This window comes from Oncorhynchus clarkii, chromosome 11 (genome assembly GCF_045791955.1).
Source record: "Oncorhynchus clarkii lewisi isolate Uvic-CL-2024 chromosome 11, UVic_Ocla_1.0, whole genome shotgun sequence".
NCBI classification, from domain to species: domain Eukaryota; kingdom Metazoa; phylum Chordata; class Actinopteri; order Salmoniformes; family Salmonidae; genus Oncorhynchus; species Oncorhynchus clarkii.
This window is the reverse complement of record NC_092157.1, coordinates 12,683,877-12,708,193: the sequence shown is the minus strand read 5'-3', so window position 1 is coordinate 12,708,193 and position 24,317 is coordinate 12,683,877. Positions and strand designations below refer to the sequence as shown.

The window sequence follows — 24,317 nt, the reverse complement described above, 5'->3', positions numbered from 1 at the left end:
TTGAAGATATCCCTCTAGTGTTGTGGGGGCTGTGCTTTGGCAAAGTGGGTGGGGTTATATCCTTCCTGTTTGGCCCTGTCCGGGGGTGTCCTCGGATGGGGCCACAGTGTCTCCTGACCCCTCCTGTCTCAGCCTCCAGTATTTATGCTGCAGTAGTTTATGTGTCGGGGGGCTAGGGTCAGTTTGTTATATCTGGAGTACTTCTCCTGTCCTATTCGGTGTCCTGTGTGAATCTAAGTGTGCGTTCTCTAATTCTCTCCTTCTCTCTTTCTCTCTCTCGGAGGACCTGAGCCCTAGGACCATGCCCCAGGACTACCTGACATGATGACTCCTTGCTGTCCCCATTCCACCTGGCTGTGCTGCTGCTCCAGTTTCAACTGACCTGAGCCATAGGACCATGCCCCAGGAATACCTGACATGATGACTCCTTGCTGTCCCCAGTCCACCTGACTGTGCTGCTGCTCCAGTTTCAACTATTCTGCCTTATTATAATTCGACCATGCTGGTCATTTATGAACATTTGAACATCTTGACCATGTTTTGTTATAATCTCCACCCGGCACAGCCAGAAGAGGACTGGCCACCCCACATAGCCTGGTTCCTCTCTAGGTTTCTTCCTAGGTTTTGGCCTTTCTAGGGAGTTTTTCCTAGCCACCGTGCTTCTACACCTGCATTGCTTGCTGTTTGGGGTTTTAGGCTGGGTTTCTGTACAGCACTTTGAGATATCAGCTGATGTACGAAGGGCTATATAAATAAATTTGATTTGATTTGATTTGATTTGTATGTTTGTTTTACCTCATGTGTAACTCTGTGTCGTTGTATGTGTCGAACTGCTTTGCTTTATCTTGGCCAGGTCGCAATTGTAAATGAGAACTTGTTCTCAACTTGCCTACCTGGTTAAATAAAGGTGAAATAAACAAAATAAATAAATAAAAAAACTATATACATAAAGTGCTTTCATTTCTAAAAGAGGTATGTATGAATATATCCCAAAATAAATGGTGAAAATCTGAACTGTCACACCATAAAACATTGCACCTCAAAGTCAAAACGCTGGAGTATAGAGCCAAATGGACACATTTGAGCTTCATGGTCCAAATAGTGTATGTTACCAACCTTTTACAGAGATTTTGGCAATTTCCCCAGAGCAGATCTTTTCAACTTGACTTTTCAGCCCAGAGACTGATTTCTTAACATCCTCAAATGAGATGTGCAGGAGAGACACAGAGAGACTGGAAACTCTACAGTAACAGATCAGAAAACATGGAAATATTATTGTTGAGGAAGAAAAACATTTAACTTTCATCAGAAACACCTGATGCTGTGGACAAAGATCCAGTGATGTCACCTGGAGGAATGTGATGTCATCTGTGTGTGAGAGCTGCTCCAGCTCAGCTTCTCTCCTCATCAGCTCAGACATCTCCTGCTCCAGTTGCTTCAGGAGTACTTCAGCTCGACTCACTTCAGCCTTCTCCTGTGCTCTGATCTGCTCCTTCACCTCAGAGTACCTTCTCTCACTGGAGCGGATCAGCTCAGTAAAGATCTTCTTCCAAACTGTTAAAATAATGTCTGTGAGTATAACAGAATTGATATGGCAGGCGAAAATCCGAAGACAATCCAAAATGGATAAAAAGTCATTGGGATCTCCCAGGCACTTCCAATGCAAAGCTATTGACAACTATCCCATTGACTATATGCAGTAATAGTTTCTTATTGTTCTAGTTAGGATCTCACAACACAGTTAGCTACTACTATTAATCCATAAGCAGGGATCCAAACTGGTGAGGGCCCAAAAAGGGGACACATTTTTTGCACTGAAAAATCCCTGCGAGGGGGGATAAAAATTAATAAAATAATATCAGCTTTAAAATGCTAATTTCTAGTAATTTAGGCTGGATCTGTTCTTGAAATGCAGGTTTTAACTAATTAAACTACAAAGAATATGATCTGTAGACTAAAGGATGAATTTGGACTATTAAAACGGCCAGGATGAATCAAGCTAGATTACAGGCAATGACTTAGAAGGGAGTATTAAAGCTCCCTAACATGTAATTATATCAAGAATACTTTATAATAGACCAAATTATTAGGGTGAGGCACATTGAACGCTGTTTGGGTCTTTGCATATAAAGAAAGATACACGTCATATAACACTATTTGAAGCGTTAAATCAACTTTAATTTAACACGTCAAATGATACAATTCTATTATAGAGTTTGTGCGTGCTGAATTTGCACGTGCAAGCCAAGCGCCACCACTACTATCGGTAGCACTGTCAAAGCTGTACAACAAAAGTTGCAAACAAGCACACACCGGGCCACGAACAATGTGTTTACAATACCGTGTTGGTGAAAATAGACCAAATTATTAGGATGATGCACATGGGCTACTAACAGCTTACTACACACCATACACTTATTATTACTTTCTTAGCTACAGTATACATATCTCCCTGTCACGCCCTGACCATAGTTTACTTTGTATTTTCTATGTTTTGATTGGTCAGGGTGTGATCTGAGTGGGTATTCTATGTTTCATGTCTGGTTTGTCTATTTCTATGTTCAGCCTGATATGGTTCTCAGTCAGAGGCAGGTGTTCGTCATTGTCTCTGATTGGGAACCATATTTAGGTAGCCTGGGTTTCACTGTGTGTTTGTGGGTGATTGTTCCTGTCCTTAGTGTTAGTTTGCACCAGTTTAGGCTGTTTCGGTTTTCATTACGTTTATTATTTTGCACTGTTTGTATTTAGATTCGTGTTGCTATAGTCACAATAAACATGGATCGTAATCTACACGCCGCATTTTGGTCCGACTCTCCTTCTCATACGGAAAATCGTTACAGAATCACCCACCACAAAAGGACCAAGCAGCGTGTCAACAGGCAGGAGCAGCGCGAGGAGAAGCGCAATAAGGATTTCTGGACATGGGAGGAAATCCTCGACGGGAGAGGACCCTGGGCTAAACCAGGGGAGTGTAGCCGCACTAAGGTGCAGCGGGAGAAGAAACAACAGGAACAGCCCAAGGAGGAGTACAGTATGGAGTATACTACTTGGGAGGAGATCGACAGGTGGGCGGCCGACCCAGGGAGAGTGCCGGAGCCCGCCTGGGATTCGCTGGAGCAGTGCGAGGAAGGTTACCGTAGAATGGAGGCGGTGAAAGCAGAGAGGCGCTGGTATGAGAAGGCAGCACGGCGACGCGGATGGAAGCCTGAGAGGCAGCCCCAAAAATTTCTTGGGGGGGGGCTAACAGGGAGTATGGCTATGCCAGGTAGGAGACCTGAGCAGACTCCCTGTGCTTACCGGGGGGCTAGAGAGACCGGACAGGCACCGTGTTATGCAGTGGTGCGCACGGTGTCTCCAGTGCGGGTGCATAGCCCGGTGCGGTATATTCCAGCTCCGCGTGTCTGCCGGGCTAGATTGAGCGTCGAGCCTAATGCCATGAAGCCGGCTCTACGCAGCTGGTCCCCAGTGCGTCTCCTTGGGCCGGCTTACATGGCACCAGCCTTGCGCTCGGTGTCTCCGGTTCGCCTGCATAGTCCAGTGCGGGCTATTCCACCTCGCTGCACTGGCAGGGCGACCGTGAGCATTCAACCAGGTAAGGTTGGGCAGGCTCGGTGCTCAAGAGCTCCAGTGCGCCTGCACGGTCCGGTTTTTCCAGTACCACCTCCACACCCCAGCCCTCCGGTAGCAGCTCCCCGCACCAGGCTTCCTGTGCGTGTCCTCGGCCCAGTACCACCAGTGCCAGCACCACGCATCAGGCCTACAGTGCGCCTCGCCTGTCCAGCGCTGTCGGAGCCTTCCTCCTCTCCAGCGCTGTCGGAGCCTTCCTCCTCTCCAGCGCTGTCGGAGCCTTCCTCCTCTCCAGCGCTGTCGGAGTCTCCCGCCTGTTTAGCGCTGTCAGAGCTTTCCGCCTCTACAGCGCTGCCGGAGTCTCCCGCCTGTTCAGAACTGCCAGTTAGCATAGAGCTGCCAGTTAGCATAGAGCTGCCAGTTAGCTTAGAGCTGCCAGTTAGCATGGAGCTGCCAGTCTGCAAGGAGCTGCCAGTCTGCAAGGAGCTGCCAGTCTGCATGGAGCTGCCAGTCTGCATAGAGCTGCCAGTCTGCATGGAGCTGCCAGTCTGCAAGGAGCCGCCAGAGCTGCCTGTCTGCAGGATGCCGCCAAAGCTGCCAGTCTGCAAGGAGCCGCCAGAGCTGCCAGTCTGCAAGGAGCCGCCAGAGCTGCCAGTTAGCATGGAGCAGCCAGGGCCGCCAGTCAGCATGGAGCAGCCAGGGCCGCCAGTCAGCATGGAGCAGCCAGGGCCGCCAGTCAGCATGGAGCAGCCAGGGCCGCCAGTCAGCATGGAGCAGCCAGTCAGCATGGAGCAGCCAGTCAGCATGGAGCAGCCAGAGCAGCCAGTCAGCATGGAGCAGCCAGAGCTGCCAGTCAGCATGGAGCAGCCAGTCAGCATGGAGCAGCCAGAGCTGCCAGTCAGCATGGAGCAGCCAGTCAGCATGGAGCAGCCAGAGCTACCAGTCATCATGGAGCAGCCAGTCAGCATGGAGCAGCCAGAGCTGCCAGTCGACCAGACTCTTCCAGAGCTGCCAGTCGACCAGACTCTTCCAGAGCTGCCAGTCGACCAGACTCTTCCAGAGCTGCCAGTCGACCAGACTCTTCCAGAGCTGCCAGTCGACCAGACTCTTCCAGATCTGCCAGTCGTCCAGACTCTTCCAGATCTGCCAGTCGACCAGACTCTTCCAGAGCTGCCAGTCGACCAGACTCTTCCAGAGCTGCCAGTCGACCAGACTCTTCCAGAGCTGCCAGTCGACCAGACTCTTCCAGAGCTGCCAGTCGACCAGACTCTTCCAGATCTGCCAGTCGTCCAGACTCTTCCAGATCTGCCAGTCGTCCAGACTCTTCCAGATCTGCCAGTCGTCCAGACTCTTCCAGATCTGCCAGTCGACCAGACTCTTCCAGATCTGCCAGTCGACCAGACTCTTCCAGATCCGCCAGTCGACCAGATTCTCCCAGATCCGCCAGTCGACCAGATTCTCCCAGATCCGCCAGTCGACCAGATTCTCCCAGATCCGCCAGTCGACCAGATTCTTCCAGATCTGCTAGTCGACCAGGATCTGCTGAAACCGCCAGCCAGCCAGGTTCTGGTAGTTTCTACTACCTGCCTGGGCTTCCTCTCAGTGCTGAGCTTCTTCTCAGTGCTGAGCTTCCTCTCAGTGCTGAGCTACCCATCTGTCCCGAGTTACCTCTGTCCCGAGCTGTCCCTCTGTCCCATGTTATCATTGTGGTGGGTAACCTATTTAGGGAAGTTTAGGAGGGGGATTAAAACTGTCATGGAGTGGGGTCCACGTCCAGCGCCAGAGCCGCCACCGCGGACAGATGCCCACCCAGACCCTCCCCTATAGGTTCAGGTTTTGCGGCCGGAGTCCGCACCTTGGGGGGGGGGGGGGGTACTGTCACGCCCTGACCATAGTTTACTTTGTATTTTCTATGTTTTGATTGGTCAGGGTGTGATCTGAGTGGGTATTCTATGTTTCATGTCTGGTTTGTCTATTTCTATGTTCAGCCTGATATGGTTCTCAGTCAGAGGCAGGTGTTCGTCATTGTCTCTGATTGGGAACCATATTTAGGTAGCCTGGGTTTCACTGTGTGTTTGTGGGTGATTGTTCCTGTCCTTAGTGTTAGTTTGCACCAGTTTAGGCTGTTTCGGTTTTCATTACGTTTATTATTTTGCACTGTTTGTATTTAGATTCGTGTTGCTATAGTCACAATAAACATGGATCGTAATCTACACGCCGCATTTTGGTCCGACTCTCCTTCTCATACGGAAAATCGTTACACTCCCTTGCACATTACATAATTTATGTAGCAGCATACAAGACATTGTTGGACTCACTTTGTGAAGGTGACGCAGGGGTCATTTGTGGGCAAATTTTGTCATCAAACTTTGTAATCTTGTAGTCTCGTATTCTTTGGATTTATGGTGGGAACTCAAAAAAAAGAAAACACAGTCACTCCATTGAACAGCAGGCTAACGTTAGTGGTTTCTTTGCAACACTTGCAATTATCCCCTGATTCCTTCCAAATAACTAATTGTTGAATTTGCGATTTGAAATTTGTTGTGTAATCTTTATGTCCAATGGCCGATGAGCACCGATACGTTTTATCTATAATTTATCTTCATTATTTATCTTCATATGACAATAATTAAAAAAGGATTTGGAAGTAGATTGTCAACTTGATTCATGGTGATGACTGCTAGCTAAGACTTTGAAAGTAAGATTTTGACTTGATCAGTCCAATCAAAGCTACTCTAGATATAACGTGATTTGACGTCATTTTATCTTTGGCCAATGACCTCGAGCCTTCTTAGAAGGGCACTTGTAATATAACACTATGGCATTTGGGATGTCTACCTTTACTAAGCACTTAAACTTGGCGATGACAAACTGTCCCCATGAGTGACAGAACACTGAGCCAATCACGGCACTGTGCTCCATGTTTTCTGCTGGCTCGCCCCACTACCACAGAGAGCACTGAGCTAGGCTGAAACACCTGCATTTTGGAGCTGCCTTACTCAAGAAAACAAAGAAGAGACCATGTGTATATGCAGCTTTATTAACTGAATGATATATATATATATATACATATATATATATATATATATTTACATTGTTTGCAAACTGATATGTGACACGCATTAATGCCAAACTAACATACAAAACAGGCAAGCCCAAAAAATCTAAAATATTTAAATATTTTGTTATTTTTTTGCCTAGGATGTGGGGCTCAAAACAGGTGGGTTCCCACTGGTCATGTCTGGAGGAAACCTAGTGTTGTGACTTAACTTTAACATTAATCTGAAAGCTGTTATTTATCTAATTAACTAACTGTGTTTAATTGTTACCCAATTAAATGAATCATGTAACAATTAACTCATTAGGATCTGGGGCACCACGAGAGAGATTATTTAAAGAGTTACCATCTCCCTAATTAAACTCTAAAAGGTCTTTACATATCACATCTATAAACAGTCAACTTATTAATCATAACCTCGTATCATATCACCATTCTGAACAGTCATAACCTCCTTGCATCTGAAAAAAACACAGCCTTACTTGTGATTCAGTACTACACTTATTTGTTTTCATTAAGTATTTACTAGCTAGTTAAATGGGAACACAGGATAAACATACACACTTACACTGGTTATTGACTGGAGATTTAATATGCTGAAAACAGGTCCCTAGCAACTAGAACATGGCTGCCTGTTAAAGAAAAGATGGAGAGGGAGAGAGAGAGGGACAGAAACACTTAACATTGGTACATTCAGAAACTACTCTCACCTACAGTAACCATATAGAAATCATGAATGTATTTAGGTGAAATGCCTGGGTTCACCGGGGATCTCTCTGTGAACAGGGCAGCCTTGGAAAGGGGGTTGGGCCTTTTCACAGCACGCTTATACGGCTCTGATTGTCCAAAATGGTTCCAACAAGTCTTCTACTGTTGTCCTTCTCTGTAGTTGTCCTGTATCCAGTGACTTGTTGTGTAGTCCTAAACAGAACTATAGAGTTCACTTTCCTTCCATTCACTCTTGAAGAGGCTTCTTTGAAGATAGGCTAGCCAGCTGTATCGATGGTTAGAGTAGAGTAACATGATGGTCCTACTTAATTTCACTTTCAAAGATACTTTACATAGGACAGCTAATCAGCCGTACCAGTGATTGTCACGGAGGTGAGTTTATCGTCTCCACCTTGTGTTGAGATTCAAAGTTCAAACCACTTTATGGTGCAGCTGCAGCTTCACATTTTTCTGGTCTCGTGTTTTTTCTTAGCCCATCATTAATACATTTTGCTCGAAAGGGGCGGTTCCAGCAGACTGACATGCTCTCTGACCTTACTTTGGAGTGGTGTCTGCTCATTGTGCAAAGTTAGGTAAAACAATTATCTCTTATAGTTTCTCAAATCACATCCCTCTCTTAGCAAAAACAAAATAATACATGCACAACGCACAGTATGGAAACTTCATATACTATGTAGTGGGTATACTTTCCAAGTTAAAGTTTTTCCTTTAACATTTTTAATGACATCACAAAATAAAACACAAAATTCCATTAGTGCTCTATAGATCGCCTCTGACCATTCCCCACGTTTCACGTTAGAAATATTGTTCCAGTATGCGCTTTTGAACATGCTAGAGTTTCAGCAAAACTAAGAACATTCCTTTGGTGACTCTTGAGAGCACAGGCCTGAATCTTCTCCCTTGATTTACAACAAGGTTGGAGTTGTTAACCCCAAGCTGTTCTTTCCTTTCCCCTCTAGGTGGAGTTAGGTCTGATTGAAGTTATTCATTGCAAACCTGATCTGACCTATTTGGATTCTTGTGGACAGTCATGACACTGGCACCATCCCTACGGGGAAGCATGGTGGTGGCAGAATCATGCTGTGGGGATGTTTTTCAGCGGCAGGGACTGGGAGACTAGTCAGGATCAAGGGAAAGTTGAACAGAGCAAAATACGGAGAGATCCTTGATGAAAATCTGCTCAGGACTTCAGACTGTAGCGAAGGTTCACCTTCCAACAGGACAACTACCCTAAGCACATGGCCAATACAACGCAGGAGTGGCTTCGGGATACGTCTCTGAATGTCCTTGAGTGGCCCAGCCAGAGCCCGGATTTGAACCCAATCAAACTGTATGGGAATAATAATGTATTTTATTTTGTAAAGTGTTTTCTTGCATCAAACAACGCAACAAAATGTTCAGTCACCTCCTTGTCTGATGGACAAGTGGATAAACAGGTTAATGCAAAGGCCTGTATGTTCTTTTCAAACGTCTCATGGAATGTAGGCCTACATTGAACACCACACTTTGGCTGCTACTGTAGGCTGAATGATAGAACCGCTATTTAAATGTTAAAATGTTATGGGATGCATTTTCTCCATTGTTTTCGATGGTAGGTCACTCTGGTAGGCCTATATTACGATCAAATAGCTACAGTAGCTTACTTGGCCACTGTTAAAACAGTCAATTAAAGCATGTACAGACTCAGTATTCACAGTAAATGCGTGGCGGAAGTTGCACAGAATTTTCACAACATTCAAGTTTGCGCTCAGCAGATAAAAATAATAAAATAATTATAGGGAACATTACTTATCACATATGCTGCTGCTACTGTTGATTATCAATTCCACTAGATGTCAACAGTCTTTAGAAATTGGTTGATGTTTTTCTTTTGAGAAATGAAAAAGTAGGGCTGTTCATTGTAAGTGTCACTCCAAGTGGACTCCTGTTGGACTATTGTTTGGTGCGCGTGAACTGGAACGCGCTTCACATAGTTTTTATCCCTTCTTAAATTGTATTGATTTTTTACGTTTTAGGATACCAGAGGTTGGATTAGGAACGTTGTTCGAAATGTTTGGACCAAGTTTACAGGTAACTTATTAGATACTTTGTCGTCATGTTGGGCGAGTTGGAACCGGTGTATTTATGAATCAAACGCGACAAATAAATTGACATTTTGGGGATAAAAATAAATTTATTTTAAAAAACAACCATTTGTGATGTTTCTGAGTGATGTTTCTGAGTGCCATCAGAAGAGGCATAAGGTAAGGCATGAAGGCATGAATTATATCACTATTTTTTATTTTATTTATTTATTTTAATTTTTAATTTTACCCCTTTTTCTCCCCAAATTCGTGGTATCCAATTGTTTTAGTAGCTACTATCTTATCTCATTGCTACAACTCCCGTACGGGCTCGGGAGAGACGAAGGTTGAAAGTCATGCGTCCTCCGATACACAACCCCACCAAGCCTCACTGCTTCTTAATACAGCGCGTATCCAACCCGGAAGCCAGCCGCACCAATGTGTCGGAGGAAACACAGTGCACCTGGCAACCTTGGTTAGCGCGCACTGCGCCCGGCCCGCCACAGGAGTTGCTGGTGCGCGATGAGACAAGGATATCCCTACCGGCCAAACCCTCCCTAACCCGGACGACGCTAGGCCAATTGTGTGTCACCACGAACCTCCCGGTCGCGGCCGGTTACAACAGAGCCTGGGCGCAAACCCAGAGTCTCTGATGGCACAGCTGGCGCTGCAGTGCAGCGCCCTTAACCACTGCGCCACCTGGGAGGGCCCTATATCACTATTTCTGACTTTTCTGTCGCCACCTGCCTGATTGAAAACGATTTTCATGTGTTTGTATGCGGGGCGCTGTCCTCAGATAATCTCATGGTCTGCTTTCGACGTAAAGCCTTTTGGAAATCTGACACTGCGGCTGGATTAACAAGAAGTTCAACTTTATTTTGATGTATTACACTTATATTTTTGTGAATCTTGAATATTAATATTTCTGTAGTTTGAATTTGGCGCTCTGTAATTTCACTGGATGTTGTCAAATCGATCCCACTAAAGGGATTGGCGCGCGAAGGGATCACTAATAGGTTAAAGGTCTTACTCACATCGGCTGCGGAGACTGTGATCACACTGTTTTCCGGAACAGCTGGTGCTCTCATGCATATTTCAGTGTTATTTGCCTCGAAGCGAGCATAGAAGTAGTTTAGCACATCTGGTAGGCTTGTGTCATTGGGCAGCTCTTGGCTGTGCTTACTGTTGTAGTCTGTAATGGTTTGCAAGCCCTGCCACATCTGACGAGCGTCAGAGCCGGTGTATTACGATTTGATCTTCGTCCTGTATTGAAGATTTGCCTGTTTGATGGTTAGTCAGAGGGCATAGCGGGATTTCTTAGAAGCTTCCGGGTTAGAGTCCCGCTCCTTGAAAGCGGTAGCTCTAGCCTTTATCTCAGTGCGGATGTTGCCCGTAATCCTACGGGCGTAATCCTTGGCTTGCAATCTTCTTGATCTGGTAAAGAGTTATATAAACGTCGAAACAACGACATGATAGTATGTATGCAACATAAAGGAACGTTAAAATTACAGATATAGATCTGTTATTCGCATTGAAAGCAAGTCTAAGAAGCGGTAGATCTATTCTATGTGCGCTATTTCTATGTTTCCCGGTATTAAGTTTGTTTTTTGCATTGTTTACTTTCGGTTTTGTACACCAGATTCAAACAGCTGAAAATATAATATTTTTGGTTATGGAAAATATTTTCACAACGGTTTAGATGGTATAATGATTCTCTAAACTATAAATGCTTGTTTTGTCTCACAACCGGAAATTAGGCAAACTATTATAAATATATTAACCAGGAAATGGCAGAGTGCATCTTTAATGAGCGACAGACCTAACTCTTTAAGTTAGGTTAGATAGATAGAGGGTGGAGAAGGGAGGGAGGCTTGTATATACTGTAGCACAGAGAGGGAATTATTTGTTGAATTCTGATTGTTGCCAACACAACAGTTTGACAACATTATAACGTACAAATATAGCGTGGGAAAGTTATGAAAAGCCTATTGACTTGGGCACATAACCACATATCTGATGAGGTGCAAATATTCAAGCTCTTCTTTTACAAAGCCATGAATCAGCAGTTCCTCAGTGATGCACTCCTCTCCATAGAGGATTACATTTAGCTGCACTTGGCAATGCACTTAACTGCCTATTCCATCTAGTTCAGCTGTTGTGTGAAATTGCGGAATATTCTTTAGGTGCTGAAAAACATTGTTTATAAAATGTTAAATCTTTCCAACAATGGCCTACAGTATTAGTTAGCATACCAAAACAAAGACTACAAAGGTACATTTCAATGGGGCTAGCAAACAGCTAGGCTAAACACAAGACCGTTTTGGCTTGCAATCTTCTTGATCTGGTAAAGAGTTATATAAACGTCGAAACAACGACATGATAGTATGTATGCAACATGAAGGAACGTTAAACTTACAGATGATGCCAGCATAAGTGTTATGAAAGACAGGATGATGATGGATGGCAGATCACATTAGGGATTGTCAGAAACAGTAGCTAGCTAACAACCAACTACTTCCTTTTTATTGTTTACCTTTATTTAGCTAGGCAAGTCAGTTAAGAACAAACTCTTATTTTCAATGACAGCCTAGGAACAGTGGGTTAACTGCCTTGTTCAGGGGCAGAATGACAGATATTTATCTTGTCAGCTCGGGTATTCAATCTTGCAACCTTTCAGTTACTAGTCCAACGCTCTAACCACTAGGCTTCCTGCCACCCCGTTCCTGCTTTGTCTTCTTCTGTGGATTCAAAAACCAGTGTAGTCTGACTGTAGTGTTGTGGCTACTTATTTACTACCAACATCAAGTAGTAAAAATCTCTACCTGATTACTAATGGAAACACTACTGTTTTCCTGCTGAGCACTACACAACTCTACTTGTGTGTCTTGAGTAGGGCATAAACTACATATTCACTACACAGTCCCTACAAGTCTCTACATAGTCACTACTGCACCAATAGGTTTTGTGTAGTAATTCAGTCGTACTTTTTCATGGGGGGGAGGAATGGTGGAAATTATAAAATTATGTTATAATACTTTTATTGCATAAAATGGTTGTTTTTTGGAACAGAATAGAGAGTTTAGATAACTTTTTATTGTGTCTGTGTGAACTGAAAGTGGGCCTTTGGGAGATAACACTGACAGGAGATTTACGATGTCTTTGTGATGTCCAGAGCATGAGTAAATGTTTCTGTACTGTTGTACGAGGAGGAGATGGCTCCAGTATGTAGTTGGGGGGCCAGACACTGGTCGCTACACAATGAAAACTGTTTTTACAGCAGATACTGTCTGCTGTGAATTATAAGTATCTTTCATACAAATCTTAACCTTGTGACCTATTCCATACATCTGTTGTTTGTTATGTAGACTGAAGGAGGATGTACTTTGCTATAAAATGCTGTGGCTCAAACCAGCTGGTTGAGTTCTCAGGGGTCACCTCCAGGGGTTGATTACTGACCACCTCCATTACTGCAGTTATTAAATAATAAAGGTTTGATTGTTTTTAAGAAATCTAAAAGTCTCTCCTTTAGATTACAATAATTCCACCACAGTAGTCTAGCTGGTCAGAAAGTGTCACGGCTGGAGTAATGGTGAATATCACAGGCATGTATTTTCACAGCTTTGAACAAACTTAGAAGCACAGTGGCCAAGAGATGGGAACAAGCCATTCCGTGTGGACTTTTAATGTGAAGGGAAGGGTTGTAAATATTTCTGAAGAGATGCACTACTGTACGTGAACACAGCAGCTGATCAGGAGAGAATCACAGCAGAGCAAACAATCTCATCGTAGCAAGTCTATTGGTGTTCACATAAGGACAGTGTCTATCTTTTTTAAAATCTTCCTCCTTGAAAACACACAGCCACAATCCAGACTTTGTCTGTTCCTATTAGTCCATCAGGTCAGCCATCCAACTGGCAAACTGTGACAGCAGTGAAATGCAGCGCAGCACAGGGCCATTCATCATGTTCACTGGAGCTGTCTGTGCCACACTTAAGATTCACAGGCATTTGCCTGACTTGGTTCACTGGCAGCAGGGTTGATTGAAATTCCAGTGTTGGCCTGTATATAGTAGGCATATCTAACATTAAACCAGTCTGTATTTAGTACGCATATATAACATTAAACCAGCCTGTATATAGTAGGCTTATATAACATTAAACCAGCCTGTATATAGTAGGCTTATATAACATTAAACCAGCCTGTATATAGTAGGCATATATAACATTAAACCCGTCTGTATATAGTAGGCATATATAACATTAAACCAGTCTGTATATAGTAGGCATATATAACATTAAACTAGCCTGTATATAGTAGGCATATATACCATTAAACCAGTCTGTATATAGTAGGCATATATAACATTAAACCAGTCTGTATATAGTAGGCATATATAACATTAAACTAGCCTGTATATAGTAGGCATATATAACATTAAACTAGCCTGTATATAGTAGGCATATATAACATTAAACCAGCCTGTATATAGTAGGCTTATATAACATTAAACCAGCCTGTATATAGTAGGCATATATAACATTAAACCAGTCTATATATAGTAGGCATATATAACATTAAACCCGTCTGTATATAGTAGGCATATATAACATTAAACCAGTCTGTATATAGTAGGCATATATAACATTAAACTAGTCTGTATATAGTAGGCATATATAACATTAAACCAGCCTGTATTTAGCAGGCATATATAACATTAAACCAGCCTGTATATAGCAGGCATCAGGGATGTCACTAGAGATTCATGGATATGGGGCCTAAGCCTCTTTTAGGGGGGTCTGGGCATTCTGTCCCTGGATTTTTTTTAAAGCCCTCAAAATGTATTTTCATCATGTATTTTTAGAGTAACAACGGGTGTAAAATCTATCAAAATAAGGTAATTTTTGGTCAAGGTTGGCTAAAAGTATACCTGTCTCATAGTTTATGTTAGACACTGATCTAATATAACTTACTTAAATTCTATACAAATAAAGAAATTCAAGTCCACCCTGTTCCCATCCATCCAACACCAACAAAAGGCATAAAAATGGCTGTACTTCGTAGCCCAAATACTTTTGGGATTTTATTTTGAGAGACAGAGACAGACAGACAGAGAGCGAGAGGAGAGAGAAGACATATTCATATTCTCATATTCATATTATACCATTAGAAAAAATCTTTATTTAAGTTTCACTCATTCTGTTAATTGTTGCTCAAAATTAACCCAATAATTCAAACACATGGAACATCTTAAACAGTATCATCCACAATGGGGACTAAAACTAAATTCAACTAATGAGCTAAACAAAATGTAAAACACTGAACAATAATTAGGAATCAAATCTTATTTAAAAAAAAAACGATACCAAACAAATATTACAACCTATATTACAGAACTGCTCCTACTGCTTCTTCCTTTTGATGCTTATTTTTAAGTGGGAGAACTTGCACAATTGGTGGCGGACTAAATACTTTTTTGCCCCATTGTATATAACATTAAACCGTGGCGTGAGAAAGAGGAAAGAGAGAGAACAAGGTGAGCTGGATTTAAGGATGTGTGTATGGAGTGCATCATGTGCATGAGAGAGTGTGTGTGCGTGAGTGTGTGTCTGTGTGTGTGTGTGTGTGTTTGTGATATAGATTGTGAAAGACAAATTGATAGTCTATGTACAGTACTTGTTTATTTAGATGAGATAATTTCCTTTCCTTATTTGCTCTTCATGGATCTTACAGAAGGGTACCTAGGTATTTTACATATGTGGGCAAAGAAAAGCATTTTGATGTCCAGTAGTGGATGTAATGATGATGATGTCATGGCCTAACAGAGAGCTTGGTGGCTAGAGGACAACAGACTCCCTTAAACCAGGACATGCATTTTTCTTCTATTCCTGGTGAGCAATTCAATTCATTCTGGCCCACCCTCGCCATCTTGAGGCTCATTCATGCACATGTCTGTCACAATCATCTATTCAGTAGGGGAAAGAGGAGAGAGTAAGAATGTGATTGGATTTAGGAAGACAAATCTAGACATCAATGACATGATTGAATTTATTCAAATATTTACATATTTGATAATTATCCCCAGACAAGTGAGGACACAAACCATCTATGTTGTTTACTGCAAGTCCAATGATTTTTGAATTTTGTAACAGTTTGTTAGTTTTTACAGTACAGTGTATTGATGAATTTAATGTGTATCCCAGATCTACCACTAGATGACACTAAAGTATTTATAGTTGTCCGTTTTACCCCTCAGTACTTTGATGGAGCATATCATGGTTTGAGCGTTGTGCCGGTACCCAAGATGAAAAATATGTCGATGTGCCCTTGAGCAAGGCATTTAACCCTAATTTGCTCAAGGGGTGTCACAAGGTGGTAATTTTGTCATGATTCATGGCCATCTCACTTAATTCACACCGGAATGAAATGTTTACTTTTTGAAAGTCGTTTGCACTCCTGATTAATTGTACTCATTTGCCAACGTCATTACGCATCTATGTACTCCAACAAAACCATTGAATCACTTTAAAAAGGACCAACTAGACTCTATTCCAGATAATTTTTCATCCCAACTATCAAACTTTTTTTGTTGCCCACTTTGGGAAGTGCATAAGCAGACAGGACAACTGGCAGAAAAGTTGTCATTTGTTATTGAGTGTTGTCATCGTTATACATTGCACAACCATTGCATATTTGACCAAGACATAATGGCAGTTGAGACATTCTGTCAGTTCTATTGGTTTTGTTTCACCTAGGGCGGCAGAACAGCCAGGCCCGGCCCTGAATCTACTGTAGTTGTAGTCTTTTCAGATTTCCAGCCATTTGTAGATTGGAAAGCCATTTCATAACACAAAAATAATAGCATGAATTAGCATAAATGCTAACAGTTTAGGTTAACAACAGAATTGCATCTTGTTTCCATGTTTTTGAAAATATAATGTTTTGAGTATAAACCTTCCTTGTAGTGTCCTTAAGCCCCACAATCAGTGTCAATTTGATAAATCAAAGAGAAGTTGAGTAGTTTGGGTTTAGTTGGGATGGGGGTGGGAGAATTTTCTTTTGTTTTGACAAAATGTACATTTTGCCATCTTTTGACGAAATTCATTTTTTTTTTACAAACAAAGCATAGACTTGCATTGCTCGAATACAAACGGGACAGCTTATTGTAGTGTCACCTATGGGCCATTCCGTTCTGGGTTTGTCTCGGAGTCTATGGTCCACATTTAGGAGAACTAGGGTGTTTTATATGAAATATAAATGTCAATCCATGGTTCATTTGTGCAAGTGATTCTATCTAAGTTAAAACAGATGAAACTTTATGATAGGTCAGAGTCTACACATTATGGAGGAAACGGTATGCATGTGCCTGTGTGCGTCTGTATGAATGTGACTGATCAGGTTCGATCCAGGGTCTCCTGCATGCCAGAAAAGTGCATCAGCCTGCAAACCTAAAGCCTAGGCAATAACTGAAGGAACCAATGCAACTCTTCAGGTCTCAGTAAATGTTACATCACATGAGTGTGTATATTAGCACAGCTAGATGATTGGGTGTTGGCTGACTTCCAAGCTATGTTGTACAGTAGTCACTAATATTCAGCAATGAATGGTATTTTCGAAGTAAGCAGCAATTACAGATTGTCCTTACCTGTCTCTCAGTCTTTTCTGATTCAGCTGAGACTATCGTGACCTTTATGTTCACACACCACACACAGCAGACAGATAAACTGCTGATCAGTACGGCAGTACATCTCCAGTAGTTTGTCATGACGAGAGCAGATCTTCTCCTCTAGTTGTGTGGAGACTTTGACCAGCTTGTGCTTCTTAAAGGCAGGCGATTCATAGTGAGGCTGGGGGTGAGTCTCACATTAAGAGGCCAGACACACCAGACAGGACTTGACAGCTTTGAGTTTTCTCTCGGTGTAGACATCACACGCCACATCTCCAGGTCCAGCATAATAGTGAGCAGGAGTAGCAACTTGTAGTCCTGTCTTTTTCTGATTCTCCACCAATTCAGCAAACATAATGTTTCTGTTCAGAACAGGCCATTGGGTGAATGTCCACACTGGGGACAGCTGATCATGTCACCCCTTCTGATCATCCTGATCCCGGCAGTCTTTAATAATACAGCCCATACAGTAACTGTGTCCACAGGGAAGAGTCACTGGATCCTTCAGTAGATCCAGACATATTGAACAACTGATTGAATCCATGGCTGCTGCCATTTTGGTGCAGAATATAGTAGTTTCTCACTGTAGTTTCTCTAGAATTGTTTGTCCTTCTGAGTCGGTACATTTCCTGGTTGTGTGTGTTTTTTCAGGATGAGGGTTGTGATTGGACAGAGGTGCTTGTAAAAGTTCAATTAATGGTATGTTTTCCATGCACACATGCACTGGAGTCTTGGACAACAACAAAAAATGTGTCAAAGACTCCAGCTACGGAAAGTGGTACCGACGCACCAAGTCGCTTCAACATCGCCTCAGTACCCTGAACAGCTGAACAGCTTCTACCCCCTAGCCATAAGACTGTTAAATAGTTAACTAAATAGCTACCCAGACATGGACCCTTTTTGCACTTTTTTGACTCCATCACCAAAGTTCCCTCTAAGCCCAAGCACTGCCACGCAGAAGAAATATCAGCCTGCTCAGAGAAGCATGACATTGAATTTCACTCAACTTTCTAGACATTTCCCTGTTAGTTAACACTATCAACGTTTCCCTTTGCTGTGGGAATTGTGACCGAATCAACACCATATTAGACACTTTCAATGCAACATACCAAAACAAATATAACTATGCAAGACTTAGTGGTCATGATTATTAAGTGCTTGTTTTGAGATCAAAGAGAGAGTTGAATGTAGCCCCTTGTTCAAATGTTTTCATATTCTTTGCTAGGTAATGAGTTATTAGCCCAGTTATAGCTTATTGTAGTCAGGAATGTGGGAATGAACACAGGCGTACAGTGTTATATAGAGCCCTTATTGCATGAACTTCCTTCCATCACATATTGCTCAAATAAACAGCAAACCTGGTTTCAAAAAATAGATAAAGCAACAGCTCACAGCACAATGCCTCTCCTCTATTTGACCTAGATCGTTTGTGTCTATGCATTGATATGCAGGCTACGTGCGCCTTTTTAAACATTTTATGTATTTCTGTCCTTGAGCATGAACATTTCTAGCCATTTTTGAAAAGTGAGTAAGGTAATGAGCTTTTTTATGTCTTAAAGGGGCCGTGTTGTATTTTGAGACGGGCTCAAATTAGCCAACCAATAGGTAGAGCATAGCATAATTTGTCTGATTCTCTGTAATAATGGTATGGGATTAATAATGCATTTTTTTTTTTTTTTTTTTTTTTGCATCAAACAACACAATACCATGTTCAGGCACCTCCTTGTCTGAAGGACAAGTGGATGAACAGGTTCATGTTCATCCAGGTTCATGTTCTTTACAAAGTCTCATGGAATGTAGGCCTACATTGAGTGGGTACATGTGGATACATTTCCTGTTTGTGTGTGTATTGCAGGAAGAGCATTGTGGTTGGACAGAGGTGCTTGTAGAAGTTCCATTTATGGCATGTGTGCCATGCACTGGATACATCCAAGTCACAGACTGTCCTCTCTGCTACCACACAGCAAGCGGTACCAATGCACCAAGTCTGAAACCAAAAGGACCCTTAACAGCTTCCACCCCCAAACCATACGACTGCTAAATAGTTAGTCTAGGTAGCTATTGGTTAACTATTTAACTATCTGCATTGACCCTTTTTGTGACTCATTACTTACGCCGATGCTATCTATCCTGTTGCCTAGTCACTTTATTCCTAGTTACATGTACACTACCGTTCCAAAGTTTGGGGTCACTTAGAAATGTTCTTGTTATTGAAAGAAAAGCAAATTTTTTGTCCATTAAAATAACATAAAATTGATCAGAAATACATTGTACACATTGTTCATGTTCCATTAAAAATCTGCCATTTCCAGCTACAAAAGTCATTTACAACATTAACAATGTCGACACTGTATTTATGATCAATTTGATGTTATTTTAATGGACAAAATATTTGTTTTTGTTTCAAAAACAAGGACATTTCTAAGTGACCCCCAACTTTTGAACAGTAGTGTACATATCAACCTCAATTACCTAGTACCCCTGCCCATCAACTCAGTACTGGTACCCCGTGTATATAGCCAAGTCATCGGTACTCATTGTGTATTTACTATTACTTTAATTATTACGTGTTATTACTTTTCTATTATTTCTCTATTTTCTTTCACTCTGCATTGTTGGTGTCACGCCTTCTCCCACTCCCACACCATTGTTGCATTTCACTGTTAGTCTAAACCTGTTGCACGACTAAAATTGTATTTTATTTGATTCGATACAACACTCCCCAATGGACACATACCACACCTCCAAGTACATAGCACAGGATGGATGAACAGTGGGAGACTCTGGAGTATGTGAACCGGAGTCCTGAGAACATAATGAGTATGCAAAAGGCCAAGATTAGTAGAGTGCCTTACTCAGCTCATCGTGTCAAGTGTGCTGTTACATTTAAAGTGCAACTGAAGGCAATAAACAACTTCTCTGAAAACGGCCTATGCGTCATCGATATTTGTCCGAAACATTTATTCTAGTGTCAAAAAGTGTACTAGGATAATTTTGTTAATAATGTCAATTTTGTCCAAAACTGTTTGTCATTATTAACTTGTGGGTTGGGTTTTGATTAAGACAATGCTTACTTGCCCACTAACACAGAATATATACACAGCTGCTGTGATGGAGCGCCATCCAATCCTACCGCAGAACACAGACAGTGAGACAGACCTGCCCATCAGCCACAGTGGATCTGACTGCTTACATAAGACAACACATAGCATATTTTTTTATGTGAGAAATACTGCACCAAACATCTTAGCTAGATGTACATTTGCACAAACCTTCTCTGCAAAAATGTCAATTAATGACAGATTTTTTAAAGTTGTCTTAGATTAATTCTGACAATTTTGAGGAAGTTTCGTTCCTATGGTGTCGCATGAGGGACAAACATCAGTACATCACCTACATCGAACCACAACCCCAAGACTGAAATATTGTTTTTCATAATGAGCAACAGAGATACAGATTAGATTAGAAGATAGAGGTTGGAGAAGGGAGGGAGACTTCTTTTTTGCATTTATTTGTTGAATTACGATCGAGTCTTTGGCAACAATTTAACGTACAAATATTGTGTGGGAAAGTTATTAAAAGCCTATTGACTTGGGAACATAACCACATATCTAATGACGTGCAGATATGTCTGAAAACATTCAAACTCTTCTCTTACAAACCAATTGCAATGAATCAGACGTTCCTCAGTGATGCACCCCTCTCCATAGGGGATTACATTTTGCTACACTGGGCAATGCACATACAGTAACGGCCTATTCCCTTTATTTAAACTGGTAAGAAAGTACCTGCAAATCCCAGGCTGGAGAGGTGGTGAATATCACAGGAATGTATTCATTTCACAGCTTTGAACAAACATAGTACATTTAGGAACACAGTGGTCAAATGGCAGAGATTTGCAACTGATGCAAAGGTTTGATGGGTCGATAGAGGCTGACGAAATGTAGAATGATTTATTAACAGACCCCACCACCATTCTCCTGGATCAAGTTCTGCAATGAGCGATGTTGTCCACCTGGGACGTCATCTCCCAGTTGACGGCTCTCCACGCACATTGTCCCTCCAAACTCAAAGAAAGCCACAATCTGACCCCAACATCTATTACAGCAGTAAACCTTCTCTGTGCCGTGCTGGGCATATAATGCAACTGCCCCGACATCTCTGCAAAGTCCCGCTGATACATTCTTTCAGTCTCGTCCCCCCGCCTCACGCAGGACCCTGTGGTGCCTGGCATGTGGATCCGGTTGCGGAATCCTGTGTGAGAAAGGAGAGTGGGTGTCCTCGCCCACGTCGGTAGGTTGGGACCTCCGTGCAAATACTTTGGGTATGTTGGGTGTGGAGGGGTCCTTAAAGCCATTAGTTGGAGAAATGTTGTCTGCTTGAAATTCCCATCGACAACAAAGTGACTGTCACAAGGATTCTCGTTTGCCATCATGAGGGTATAATATCCAACAAGCTTTTTACGCATTGATCACCTAGCCCCTCACCTAGCCTCCACCTAGCCCCTCACCTAGCCCCTCACCTAGCCCCTACCTAGCCCCTCACCTATCCCCCCACCTAGCCCCTCACCTAGCCCCTCACCTAGCCCCCACCTAGCCCCTCACCTAGCCCCTACCTAGCCCCTCACCTAGCCCTTTCACTCATTATTTCACTATTTCACTTCAGATACAATCATATCGTCCTAACATGGAATGCACCGTTCAATTAAAATTATTAATATTTTTCACCATGGTGCATTTCTGAAATGCTGGTTTGATTAGTTTAATGTCACGCCTACTTCTGCTCTCCCTCTCTGGCACTCGAGGGCGCCAGACTGCCTTCATTGCACACACCTGTCACCATCATTATGTGCCCCTGCACTTCATCACTGGTCACCATCATGCATAGCAGGGCATCTTTGGACTCACCTGGACAACTTTAATTTGTTTGTTGCCCCTCCTATGTCTGTCTGTTTCTTTGGTTAGATCCCTGTGTCAACATACATGTCGTTGTGTGTTCCTGTCCAGATGCTGTCCTGTCCTGTTCCATGTCCGTGGTTAATTAAATGTTCACTCCCTGTACCTGCTTCTCATCTCCAGCGTTGTACCTCACATTTAATTAATGGGACTTATTCACATAGGAGACCAAGAGACCAAGCCATGCAGTTAGTAAGTTCAGAAGGATGTCGTATAAAGATTTAACTCATTAAGTGTCAGTGGGTGCTTGCAAATCAGTAGACATCTTTTCAGTTTTTCAGCCATCTGTACATTGGAGAGCCATTTCATAACATTGACAAGTGGATATTTGTCTCTTCTAAACATCCATTTGAAAACACACTCTATTATCTTCACAGGTGTCAATAAAAGTACCTTCAAGTTCATAAAAAGAACAGCTACCATTATATATATTTTTCCAAGAATCACTTATAAATACTAATCCGTTTTTTTATTTAATTTAATTAAGCAAGTCAGTTAAGAACACATTCTTATTTACAATGACGGCCTACCAAAAGTCAGTTAAGAACACATTCTTATTTACAATGACGGCCTACCAAAAGTCAGTTAAGAACACATTCTTATTTACAATGACGGCCTACCAAAAGTCAGTTAAGAACACATTCTTATTTACAATGACGGCCTACCAAAAGTCAGTTAAGAACACATTCTTATTTACAATGACGGCCTACCAAAAGTCAGTTAAGAACACATTCTTATTTACAATGACGGCCTACCAAAAGTCAGTTAAGAACACATTCTTATTTACAATGACGGCCTACCAAAAGTCAGTTAAGAACACATTCTTATTTACAATGACGGCCTAGCAAAAGGCAAAAGGCCTCCTGCTGGGATTAAAAACACATTCGCCAATAAACATAGGATAAAACACACATCACGACAAGAGACACTACATAAAGAGACACCTAAGACAACAACATAGCAAGGCAGCAACACATGACAACACAGCATGGTAGCAACACAACATGACAACAACATGATAGCAACACAGCATGGCAGCAGCACAAAACAGGGTAGCAGCACAAAACAGGGTATAAACATTATTGGGCAATTATTGGACAGCAGCACAAAGGACAAGAAGGTAGAGACAACAATATATCACGCAAAGCAGCCACAACTGTCAGTAAGAGTGTCCATGATTGAGTCTTCGAATGAAGAGATTAAAATAAAACTGTCCAGTTTGAGGGTTTGTTGTAGCTCGTTCCAGTCGTTAGCTGCAGCGAACTGAAAAGACTAGCGACCCAGGGATGTGTGAGCGGGTGTTGTATGTGGAGGATGAGGGCTGCAGTAGATATCTCAGATAGGGGGGGGGGGGGGGGGTGAGGCCTAAGAGGGGTTTATAAATTAGCATCAAACAGTGGGTTTTGCAACTAGTATTACAGAGATAAGCAGTTTGCAGAATATTGAGTGCCGTGATGTATCCTATAAGGAGTATTGGTGGCAAACCGTATGGCCGAATGGTAAAAAAACATCTAGACGCTCGAGAGCCCCCTTACCTGTCGATCTATAAATTACGTCTCCGTAATCTAGCATGGGTAGGAGGGTCATCTGAATCAGGGTTCATTTGGCAGCTGGGTTTGAAAGAGAAGCAATTACGATAGAGGAAACCAAGTCTAGATTTAACTTTAGCCTGCAGTTTTGATATGTGCTGAGAGAAGGACAGTGTACCATCTAGCCATACTCCCAAATACTTGTATGAGTTTAAACCACTAATCTTTTTTAAATTAGGCTACAGTATCTGCTGTATCTTACTGTCCTCAAATTATAGTAGCACTCTACTCTGCATGTTGTATGCATGTCCCTAACTGATAATCCAATGTAAATGTATATCATTACCTTTAAATTATGAGAGATGAGATTAGGTTTAAATCCTTGATTGACACAAAAACATTGTAACTGGAGTGCTCTGCCTGCCATACTATATTATTGTAAACTAGGTATAGTTTGCCATCTGGTGGACTAAACATTCAACACAAATCTGAACTGAAATATATGTGCAAGCAGCAACAATGGCTTCTAACTCAGAATTCAAATATTTAATATTGGACCCATGAGGCATTGGTCCGAAAATATTAGCATACATTTAAATAACTGTTAACAGAATTGCATCCTATTTCCATGTTTTTGAAAATATCAACATGTTTCAGAGTAAACCTTCCTTCAGCTCCACAATCAGTATCAATTTGATGGATAACAGAGAAGTTAAGTAGTTTGGGTTTAGTTGGGTGTGGTGTGGGAACATT

General features: G+C 42.2%; 1 pseudogene; it reads right to left on the bottom strand.

The window, feature by feature from the left end:
- Window positions 1-1,017: 1,017 nt before the first annotated feature.
- LOC139420531 (tripartite motif-containing protein 29-like) lies at window positions 1,018-17,636 on the bottom strand (annotated as a pseudogene).
- Window positions 17,637-24,317: the final 6,681 nt, after the last annotated feature.